This window comes from Ixodes scapularis, unplaced genomic scaffold, assembly GCF_016920785.2.
Source record: "Ixodes scapularis isolate PalLabHiFi unplaced genomic scaffold, ASM1692078v2 PGA_scaffold1__304_contigs__length_218370807, whole genome shotgun sequence".
In the NCBI taxonomy this organism is placed as follows: Eukaryota; Metazoa; Arthropoda; class Arachnida; order Ixodida; family Ixodidae; genus Ixodes; species Ixodes scapularis.
The window spans coordinates 149,505,780-149,515,569 of record NW_024609846.1 but is presented as its reverse complement, the minus strand read 5'-3'; positions in this window follow the sequence as shown (position 1 = coordinate 149,515,569).

The following is a 9,790-nucleotide window of genomic DNA, read 5'->3' as shown; positions in this document are numbered from 1 at the left end:
CGGTTTCAATCAATGGAGGTCGGGGTTAGAAAAGAAGCAATAAAAGTGAAGGTGCTGCAGTGGCAAATCCCTACCTTAAGTTCAAGGTCTACACGTGATGATACGTACGATGGTTCTAAAAACAATGCTTTATGGAGGGCGGGGTTAGATTGATACATCTTGCCAAATAAACATAGACGAGAGGTTTTTCTTCGGAAAGAGAGATCAGGGGAAAGGACATGAAAGAATTCATGAAAGTTACACTGGCTGTGCGACGATAGTTCGAAGTACATTTGAAACGGGTGGAACGATTCTGAATAGATTCGACAGCTGATACTAGGGTAATACCAGGTTTCCAGATAAAAGCTTCATATTCAAGCTTAGGGCGAACTAGGGTTTTATAGAGAATAAGTTTTAAGGAAAGGGGAGCAAGCAGAATATGACGTTTGAGATAGCCCAAAATCCAATTTGCGTTGTTAGTGACATATTGAACGTCGATATTCCAAGAGAGGTCGTTGGTTATGTGAATGCCGAGATATTTATAGGAGGTCACGAAAACTAGAGTAGAATTGTTGATAGAGTAGGAAGGACAAGTGTTATGATGAAATACCCGCATCGATGTACATTTAGAGATGTTAAGCTCCATGAGCGATTTCTTGCACCATTTGCAGATGTTGTTAGTATCAATCTGAAGAACGTAAGTGGCAGGGTCATTAACCGTCGCATTATAAATCACACAGTTGTCACCGAATAGACTAATAGATCAAGAAATATGCATAGGAAGGTTATTGATATAAATAAGAAATGAGTGGTCCGAGTACATAGCCTTGAGGGACACCAGAGTTGACAAGTGAGGGCAGAGAATTAGTGTCATTAGTACGAACAAATTGAAAGCGATTAGTTAGGAATAATTTTATCCAGGTAAGAACATTAGAATCTATGCTGAAGTTACTAAGTTTATGAAGAAGTAGTGGGTGAGAAGCCTTGTCGAAAGGTTTTGTAAAATCCAGGAATATGTTGCCAGTCGTAGAACCCCGGTCTAGAGTAAATTGAACAAAAGGAGTCAATGTTAGTAGTTGAGTATCGCGGGAATAAAACTTCGAAAACCATGTTGACGTGTGTTGAGAAAAATAATTGGAGCCAAGAAAGCTAACAAGATGTAAATATATTACACGCTCAAGAATTTTGCATAGGACGCTCGTTAGAGAGTTGGGACCGACATTAATAGGATTCTTTATTGCCACTTCTGTGGATTGGAATCGCCGTCCCCACCTTCCAGTAACTGGGTAATTTTCCTTGTTCGAGAGACTGGGAAAAAAGATAAGATAGAATAATGCTTGAATACTTTTTAGCGTTCTTTAGACACTTAGCTGTTACATTGTCGATAACTGCTGCCGAAGGAATTTTAAGATTTTAATTGTGTTAGCAATCCCTTCAGTGTCAGTGGTAACATGGACTAGCTGAAGTAATGCATCTAAATTTTCAAAAAAAAAAAAAAAAAAGTATAGCACATTGCATCTTCCTTCACGTAATCAAAATGTCTGGTTCTAGCTTTCATAGGGCAAATGCTATGTTTAAAAAAATAATAAAAAAACAAGATAATCATTTAATTGTAAGCGTCTAATAACGCTAGTTTATTCCCCTTTTCGTGTTAGGTGTTGTTAATATATTCTTTTTAATCATGTTTCAATGTGGGACTCTAAAAAGAACGCGACACTGCATAACGTAATAGAGATAAAAAAAATGACGGTTCGTAAGGAAAGCTTCTGATTTTTAATATTAAAATCAAATAGACACGTAATAAAACCATCATTTGTTTTAGACAAGCGTAAGCCAAGCAACCAGCAGGAACGATCAAGTTTCAATTCGCTTATTTTTGACTTCTGTTTTTGTATTTGTCGGGAAAATTAATGTTTCTTTGCGGAGGATTTGTTTATAGTTTTATAGCTATAAGATAGGAAGGAAATCAAAAACCTTTATCTCGTAGGGTTTATCGATTTCTGGAATATAGCTCCAGTAATGTGATGAAACCCTACAGGCGCATGCCTTTGGTATACCGCAAGGGAAATTGGCCGAACAAACCGGGTCGCTGTCTTCATTTGTTGAATTTGTTTTAGAGCTTAAAAAAAAGATTGGTTTTAAAAACTATTTTGTTACATTTCGTTTTGCTCTTTCTATGTAGATCAAGTCCCGTGCCTTGCATTATATTATGTTGGCGACGACATTGGTCAGGCAGAAATTCACACAACCTTTGTGACACAGAATCTATAAAACAAAATTCTAAAGAAGGAAAAACACTAATATGGTTGAGTGGGAGCACCGTTGCTGAATAGCTTGTGATTAACGTTATTCGATACTCCGTCTGGACGCTCTGGAGCGCATTCCTTCTTTGGACTTTTTCGCGGTTCTGTAAGCCGGCAGATTTGCCTCGGGCAAGACGGTACTTAGCTCGTACCAATATTTTTAAGCTCATATTTTATTTTCCTGCAGTCTGGCTGTCTAGACGAATAAATAATACAAAACTGAAGTGTGAACCTTCTCCAAGTAATTACTACGAGCTGTAAAGTTCCTAGTTATCATTTTTGTTTTACTGTGATTTTTATTCTCACCTTAGATGCGTTGATTTGTAAACGGTCGGCAGTCCGCTATATTATTAGGCACAGCATAAGCTCCTCTTTAATATTACCTCGATGGTAGTCGGCGACTCTGTGTGTTGTACGGACGTATACCTGAACTGCTGTTTACGCAACAGTAATAAGGCACTGCTACGCTTTTAGAAACACCAAAGCGAAAGATCCCCTTGGACACGCTCGAGTTACTTCAGCTTCACCGCCGTATCGAAAAGGCATTGCTGCCTGCGACATGCACAGGTGGTTATGAGATGACTCGCGGCCAAATTTGTAAGAAGCGCATTCCCTCTTCACCTAAGGCATGAGCATTGACGGTCAACGTTTCTAATGCAATTACTCCATAGAAATAAACTAACAGACTTAGTTGAGCGTTTCATCCCACTGACCCGCATCATATCTGATAACTATCACCCATGGTATAACAAAACAGTGCTTAGTCATGCTAACAAGGAAAAGCGACTTTATAAACGAGCGAAATCTGTGAAAAATTCAGCATCGTGGGATGCATATCGTGCGTGTGCTAGGACATACAGAACCGCCATTGCTGATGCTAAAACTAAGTTTTACACTTATGAACTCTCCAACATTTTAACAGGTAAAAACAAAAAGTTCTGGAAAGTGGTCAACTTAGCTCTGTCTCTTCCTTTGCAGTTCATAAACAACAACGGCATCCCATATTCAGATGAATATAGCGCTCTTTACCTTAACAATTTCTTCACATTAGTCTTTACTAAAGAAGACTTGCTAAACGTTCCCGACTCATGCCCATTATCCCACCCTGAGATGAATCTTATCATATTTGACCCCGCAGGTGTAGTGAAAGCAATAGAAAACCTAAAGGTCATCTCGAGTTCTAGAGACGACCAAATTAATTCGAAGGTATTAATAAACACTACGCACATTTCCTCTGTTTTCGTCTGTGACGTATTCTCACAATTGCACACGCTTTCCATAGTTCCACGTGACTGGAAAATAGCTAACGTAATACATACCTGTTCACAAAACTGGTGTTCGCCAACTCGTGAGTAATTACCGTCCCACCTCTCTCACCAGTGTTCCATGTAAGCTCATGGAGCATATACTTTACACAAAAATAATAAACTTTCTTGACTCTCATATCCTTCGTTTGGCCATCAGCACGGATTTCGTAAATCTTACTCGTGTGAAACCCTGCTAACCACCTTCCTTACTGTTATTTATTCAAGCTTCGATTAGAATATTCAGACTGACGTCATTTTCATTGACTTCTTCAAAGCATTCGACCAAATTCCACACAAACGTATTTTAACAAAACTTAACGATTTTAATATTCACCCCTCTGCTGTTAAGTATATTTCTGAATTCCTCATTAACCGTAAGCAATAATCCTCCGTTAACAGCGTAAAATCCACCATTTCTACTGTAACATCAGGTGTACCCCAGGGAACCGTACGTAACCCCCTTCTGACCTAATCTCTATTAATGATCTCCACTTTAATATAGCTCCTTTCCTGCGCCTCTTCGACAACGATTCTGTCATTTACCGACCCATTCTTTCATACGATGATCATCATGCTGTCCAGGAAGACCTTGAGTCTCTACTACATTGGTGTGAAAAATGGCAGATGACGTTAAACTCCAATAAATGTAGATCCCTATCATTTTCCGGCCATTCGCGTGCCACACCGATTTCGTATTACCTTACTAACACTCAAGTAATAGCATGCTCATCTTATAAATACCTGGATGTTCATCTCACCTCTTACTTATCATGAACTACTCACATAACTTCTGTTATTTCGGATACTAGCCGGTCTCTCGGATATTTGCGGCGTAACCTCAAAATTGCTACAACCTTTGTAAAACGACTAGCGTATGCTACTCTTATCAGATCGAAGTCTGAATACGCCTCATCTATATGGTCCCCATGGCAGTCCTACCTTGCAAATAATCTAGAATCCGACCAAAACAGAACCCTTCGTTTTATTTATAACTACTCGCCATATACCAGCATATCAGGATTATGCCACTCAGCTAACCTTCAGTCACTTTCCCTTCGCCGCTGAGTATCACGCATTTGTCTCCTCCATCGAATTTTTTATCGCAATAGCCACCTCAAAGAATCACTGCTACCACCTCCCCATCGCATTTTTCTGCATTTAGATCACCTATGTAATTTACGTCGAATTCGATAATGAACTGTTTCTTAACAGACTTCCACACTACCATTGGCCATCGAGGATTGGAATTCACTATTTCACAACATCGTTTCTATTAATGATACTACTAAATTTGTTGAAGTCATTACCTTCTCTTTACGTAATCTACATAGCTAGATTACAGTGTTATACTTGTGTTTAGTGCTCTATTTTCTTTTTGTTTTATTGCCAGCCCCTTGTATAATGCCCCACGGGCCCTCAAGGATAATAAATGATGATGATGAAATGCAAAGGCGCAAGCGATCTGGACATGAATGACAAAAATATTCCCTGGAGAAGGGGATTATTTTCGCCAGGCACGGTCAACGCTGCAGATTCTGGACTGCGGGAGGACTTTTCTAGATCCTGTAAATGGTAGTGAGCACCACGCAGCATACATTCTGCCAACCCCTGTATGGCATCTTCCAGAAGCACTAATCGCCATACTGCTCGTTCCTCGTCAGGTTAGGACGTTCTTCTCAGTAGTACAGCAAAGTAAGCGCATAGGCCCACTGTTTCACAGGCGCTATAGAGAGCACAATGCGCGATTTGATAAAATACCATAAAAGCAAGGATGTCCCAAACTTTCTTGGACACCAAGACTTCGGAGCACGCACTAAAATTATAACTTTTGAACCAACAATAAACATTCCAATATTCCCAGGGAATATCTTACATGACAGTCATAAAATACATGAAGCCGCTTAAGCTTCGCCTTTAAGAGTGAAACGCGACACCGAAACATATAATCATATAAACTCCCGCTCGTTCCCAAGCCGTGAAAGCGTGCCTTGCCTTGGCGGATCCTACTTCCGGCGCTCGAACGAGGCGTACTTGCCATGACGAGCTCCGTAGGAGCGGCGCAGCGGCCGTCATAGGGCGCGGCATTTCTGATGTGTCACCGCAGGATACCTACCGCATTGTTCTGCCTCCCTTTCCCTCAGGCAACCTGTTTTTATACTTGGTCATTTTTAGTTCAATCTGTTTATTTCTCGCCAAACATGGGGAGAAAGGGAGGTAGAAAAAAAGAAAAAGCTGCCATTTCAGCTTCACGAGGCTTCTACCTCCCTGTACTGTGTAGCGCAAAACAAGGCATCTGCGAATGCACATGCAGAAGCAAACATATCCACAATAAACGCTCGTACCGGATTTAACACGATTAAGAAAACAATACATCAAAAAGGACTTTTTTTCATATTTGGTTTCTCATTCATAAACGATATCGCTCTCCACCAGGAGTTCTGTAATATTTCTCTTGAAACTCTTAAAGGAACACTGAAAGTTGACGTGCTGGATCCCAACGACGGCGAGGTACGTCTAAATTTTCACTGGTTGCCTTTCCACGCCAGCGACGAGGCAGTTCGCCGAGCGCGCCAGCCGTATGGAAACGTCACCGAAGTCACCCACGGTACGTGGCGGGCGAAAGGCTTCGCGGGTGTCCAGTCAACCACACTTCTGGTGGAGGTAACTCTGAGGGAGGGTGTCACGAAAGACAAGCTTCCCAACACCCGTGAGTGTTTGGAGGAAACTTTCTCATGTTGGTTCTTGGCAGGGCACCCCTCTGCATCCGCTGCAAGAGGACGGGCCACATCAGGTGGGACTCTTGAGTGCCCCAGTGTGAAAAGTAATTGCATCGGACACGAAAGCTAGGACTGAGCGTCAACGTACGCAGCGGTCACTGGAGTTTTCTCAACAGACGCCAACATCCACGAAATCGACGAAAAAGAGGCCGAGTCGGCCGACGAGCGGCACGCCTGGAACGCCTGCTCCCGTCCCTTCGACATAGTCCAAAAAAGAAGCAGCAGCAAGTGGGGCACGGGCACGGGGTCCCACCGGCTGCACGCAGGAAGAGCCCTGACCCAAAGCACCGCGCACCACCAGCGAGATCACAGTTCTCCACAGTGATCCTCAGGGTCATGCTCTGCCGGAACCCCCTGTCAAAGCGTCTCCCGACGAGATCAAGGATGCCCCGACCAAGCAGGCGAAGACTACTCCAGAAAACCCAGAGGGCACAAGCCGGCGACAGGATCAGGCGGTCTCCGAAAGCACCTGTGGCCATAAAGTTATGGACGCGAAAAAAGAGACAGTGAAGCAACGTCTGGAAGACACAGCCTTCCGAGGAGTGAAGCGGCAGGTGAAAAGCCTCGAACGTGAGTGGTGCGGCAAGGCGGGACGCTTCAAAGCACGGCCTGAGTCGCCAACAAGGAGCAACGTGTAGCCGCAGTGAGTTTTCACGGCGTGGCACCTTACGTAGTGACAATCGTGTTCTTCCGTTGGTTTTGTCTGGTCGCGCATGAATCTTGAGTGGTCTTTGCGGGGTGGCACCTCAAATGTGCAAGGTGTAGAGGCGTGACGTAGACAGTGCCCACTAAATCGCTTGCTTATCGAAAAAGACCTCGATATAGTTCCTCTGCAGGAGTCAAAAATAGCAAGCGAAGACCAGACGGAGAACCTGGTCCGACTGTTCGAATCGTGGCACGACAGATCTGTAAGCCACGCTGACGGGACGTCAGGGATTGTCTTTTATTGTGTTTTTAAACGGGTTATTGCTTGCGACACGGGACGGTTTGTATTGTGTGATTTCTTTCTATTTCAAGTGCCAATTTTGTCATCACGTGCATTTATGCGCCTAATATGTGGAGGAAAGAGTTGAACTTTTCTTGTGAAATGTACAAGTCTATCAGTTGAACTGATAGACTTGTACATTTCTCACGAGATTTCAATTGTGTTTGTGAGTCGCCTGATGGATCAAATAGTAAACGATCTACAGACGGCAGTACGGAATATTTAAGTGATATTGTCCAGCACTGTGTTTTAGAAGACGTTGGTCGGTGTATCTCGAGTGCGTCGTATTTGCCATTTACGCACTTACAAGGAGCTAGCTATGCTCGCCTGGATAGAGCATATGTCTCCGTTGAACTCGTCGAATCCTGTAAGATGTACGCAGTGGACCACGTGGCATTGAGTGACCATTGTGTTGTTTCGTTTAAGCTAGGCCCTTCTAAGTAGACTGCCAATAAATTCACGTGGCATCTGTGGAAATTAAACACGGAGCTTTTAGAAGATGAAGTCTTTGTGGACGGGGTGCGAGAGGAACTTGGTGAATTACGTAGCGTAAACGATGAAGGGTTTGAATTCAAAAAGGAAATTGTTCAAAGATATTAAGATAAGTGGTTAGCTAAAACACGCCGAAAGAAAAGACGTAAAAGATTTTAATGATGTGCTACAGCTTCTACTGCGAGAAGAATGCCTATCACCCGGCGTGATCTCGGATGATATCGCCAGTTGGAAAAAGTGCCTCGAAGCTCTTGATACCATCTAGCGTCAGAAAACCATGGTGCAAGCGCGGTTAAAGCGAGTATCAGTCGGAGAGCAGCCTACGAAAGGGCTCTGTGTATGGAAAAAGAATAAGCAACAAAAATGAAATAAGTGGGATATTTTACCAAGGAAGTGTATGCAGCGATAGACAAGTTATCGAACGTGCCTTTGTGGATTACTACAAAGAGATTTTCAGTTATCGCGCTGCAAAGAAAGCGGAATTTCAAAGTCTTTACTGGCCGCTAATTCCAAAACTAGAAGATGTTCGAAAAGGAAAAGGAACCCAAATGGCGTTACGAAAAATTGAAAGAGCAATTGATAAATTAAAACCCGGAAAGTCGCCCAGCCCAGATGGTTTAGAAGGGAGATTTATAAAATCTTTAAAAACAAAGTGGCCCCGTTCTTACACGGCATGTTTAACGAAGCATATAGCCTGGGAGTGCCTCCCTTCGTTTTCGTCTATACACACGATTTTCATCCCTAAAAGCGATGACTTCTACAGACGAATAACGTTAACAAATGTTTATTATAAAATAATATTCAAAGTCTTGGCGGAACCGCTACAGTCGGTAATAACTTATTTTCGGCCCGCCTCAAACATGCGGAATTAAGGCAGAGGTATTCTTACAAATGAGCACGCTGCACGTAGCATCCTAATATGTGTCGATGCTGTGGAACGTAGAGTTGCCGTTCCTTAAATTGACTTATAAAAAGCCTTTAATCCTGTGTTTCACGCAAATCTTCTCTTTTCCATTTCAGATCATGTCAACGTAGGATCAATTTTGATTGACGGTTCGCCTATGGCCTGTCAAAAGTGTGCTATCAGCTTTGTCGTGAACAAAGATGTAGGTGGATGTATCCGGCTTTTTTCGTCCGTGCGGCAAGGCTGTCAATTTCCTTCCGTGCTCCTTTTTTGTACCTTTTTGGAAGCGCTTTGCTAAGCATTATGTGCAACTTTCATATGCAGGAGTTTAAATTAGAAACCAGCCAAGTACGCATTTTGTACTACACGAATGACGAGGACATTTTTGTGGAGAAAGAATAAAGTGTGAAAAAAGCTACGGAGCCAACTGCACTGTTTTGTAAGAATACAGGTAGCTGTGTCAACTGGCAAAATGCTTGGGTCTCTGGCACGCCAATTGGTTTTCAACGTCACTGGTGTTTGAGCGCATTGCATGATCTGACGACCCAGTGCGTTATCTCGGCTCGCAGTTACAACATACCACTCCAGTGATCATTTTTTTCGCGACGAAACTGAAGCTTTACGTGCAAGGGCAGAGAAGTGGAAAGATAAGGCTGTATCGATTTTTACGCGGGCAGCGATTTATAACACCTTTTCAGCTGCCAAGCTGCTCTACATACACGGGTGACGCACTGTTCAATAATGAATATTCAACATACGCATCGGGTGTTCGCGGTTTTTATTTGGTGCTCTATATATGAGAAAATGAGTGGAAGTAACATTTTCCGTCGGGCCAAAGGTGGTGTCCTGAGCCTCTCACACTTGTTCGTAAGGCAGCTGGTTAGACGGTTTCTTTTTCTTCGTGATCAAAAATACCATCTTTTTTTTCCGTTCTGTCTTCCAATGAAGGGTGCCTAATGTTGTGTCCGAATTCAAAGTGCCTTTGTGTGATGACGCTAGTTTTGGTGTTCATGACTGCATCAAGAAAGTTGTTGGTGGTTATC